This window comes from Phytophthora infestans, genomic scaffold (assembly GCF_000142945.1).
Source record: "Phytophthora infestans T30-4 supercont1.229 genomic scaffold, whole genome shotgun sequence".
Lineage (NCBI taxonomy): Eukaryota > Oomycota > Peronosporomycetes > Peronosporales > Peronosporaceae > Phytophthora > Phytophthora infestans.
Window position 1 is genome coordinate 91,597 of NW_003303530.1, and position 2,480 is coordinate 94,076.

The window sequence follows — 2,480 nt, forward strand, 5'->3', positions numbered from 1 at the left end:
TCGCGGAGGAGGGTGATGTAATAGCGCGAGCTGTCGAGTGGCATAAGTAGGTAGACATTCCTTTAGTGATACATATGTTGTGTAATAGTAGCACACGGGTAGCGTGTGCCACGCGGCTCATCATCTGATTGCTCGATAGTGAGGAGCTCAGACTCGCGTAGTGGCCACTCAGATATACCCATCTGTTTTGAGTGGTTCACACGAGGCCAGGGGTAGCCGCCCTGGTCCTACAATAAATCAGAGTTGAATATGACACAAACCTAAGACCTTGCCCTTATTATTGCGAGCTTTCTTCCGCATTACACCGTACGCTAGTAACGATATATCTAAGCCCGTTACAATTGTGACCATGGATCTGTTTAGGCTCGAACAATAAGAGCAGTCCCCCCTGAGTGAAGACAGCGTTAGATTTCGGATTGAGCGACGTTGTAGCCTCTGTTGTAAGAGAAGGCTGTGTTGGTGGACAGTCGTCCTCACCCGTGTCGTAAACAGAATCCACTACCAGCTCCATTTCCTCCATCAGCTTCACCGTGTCGTGATAATCGGCGATGTCCACATCGAAATTCGCCTCCTCTGCACAAGTGTCTCTGTGACTTTCATCCGTAGACGTACCGGTACGGTGCACCGATTTCTCCACGAGATCTTGCCATTTATTTAGGGCTTTGTAGAACTCAGCGCTAGATAAACTTTGTAAATGATTTAACAGAGGCTCAAACATGCTTTTTGCCATGACATACTTCTCCTCAGAAGACAGAACTACGACATTCCCGCTTTCCCGGCGTCGAAGAAGGACGCAGGCTACTCGAGACTTGGAAGCTGGTTTGGATCTGATGGCGTTACCGTCGCTATTACCATCTAACGTTGCAGACGTTCTTGAGGTTAACGTTGAAGCTGGTGAATCGCGGAAAGACGCAATATGCTTCAACTTGACTGTGCTTGTGACTGCTTCAATTGATGCCGCTCCATCCTCCATTTGACGATACAATTTGGTGGCCTCAGCCATGCTCCAGCGAGAACAAATCGTCATACTTGGCAATTCCTCAAACCCATGTCCATCCCGACAAACAAACATCACATGCTGACACGGCAGCTTTTGACTTTTTGAAAAGGCACACGTGCAAGTCCAGTCAATGTCATTGCACGCGTACGTCTTTCTGTTTGCGACTATGTCCCACATACACGGCTCGCGGCTGCGCTTTTTGCACGAAGCGTCCTTTAATGCAACCATGAACCGGTCCCATTGCTGACGAACTTTTCCTAGAACATAATCACTCAAGATACCTGCGACTCGGTGCAAAAACACGGGTACTGTGTCTGGATTTCTTGATCTACAGTTATGTCTGTGTAATGACTGCAACCCTGACGGGTGATGGTAGTTTGGTGGGTCAGCACTCCAGCAACCGCTTGGTCCACAGCAGTCTTTTTTCCAAGTAACTGTTTCAAAAGGTGCCAATTGGACTCGATCCTATTTGTGGTAGTGTTCCCCGCGGAGAAATAGTTGTCCCGCAAATAGTTCGACCACATTTCTTGACATCCTTTCCAATTTTTGTCGAAGTAGGAGCGTACGTTTTGCATTTCTTTTCACAGAAGTCACAGAACTGTTTGTACGTTCGATCGAATTCAGAAAGAGAAGGGCTACCAAAACGAAAACGTAACAAAGTCAGAATATTAAAACATAACCCTGCTATAAACCAATAATTTCTCTTATACCTATACAACATCGTAGCAAAGTATCGCTGTACCGTGTCTTGGTCCGCCACCTGCAAGCCTAAGCCACTTCGGCACATCTTTTTCCAATACGTGATGGCATGGAATTTGTAACGGGGTTACATGGTGTGGAGCACACAGGGGTACGAAGTACCCGGAGAGTTAACAAACTCTCAGTACATAAGCTGGAGAGCTAACAAGGTCTCTCAGTACGTTGGCTGAAAGCCACACGTTATGCATTTGATTAGGTTTAACTATGCTAGATAGTTAAAGAGATACATTTACCCCTAGGCGGCTTGGCCGCAATAATAGTAAATAAAACACTTCTGGTTTTGAAGCATAAAAGTTAAGGTGTTAACTTTGAGCCCTGGTCTTGGGCTGTAAGTGTCCTTTGGATAAAGAACTTAGTATTAGTGACTCTTTGAGTCGAACGTCTTCCTCTGACGCTAAAAGCTACGGCAGCCCCGCTGCAATCCCTGCCTCGTGCTTCGCACGGAAAAACGCGTCAATGACGTCACACTGCTCTCTCAGCAAAGGCCATTGCCTTGTTACGCAGTATTTGGTTCCAGGAACCAGGTCAATCTCATGACACACGCCTCGATCCGGAGGCAGGCCCGTCGGTGGGTCTTTCGAGACAACGTCTCCATACTACTTCACCACCGGGTAGAAGGGATCCGAAGGATCTTTGAGGATCGCCGATCCACTTCTGCGCTCAGCGCCTTCTTGGTGTCATCTAGGACCGCGTCGTCCACGACGGATGAGGAGTCAACTCC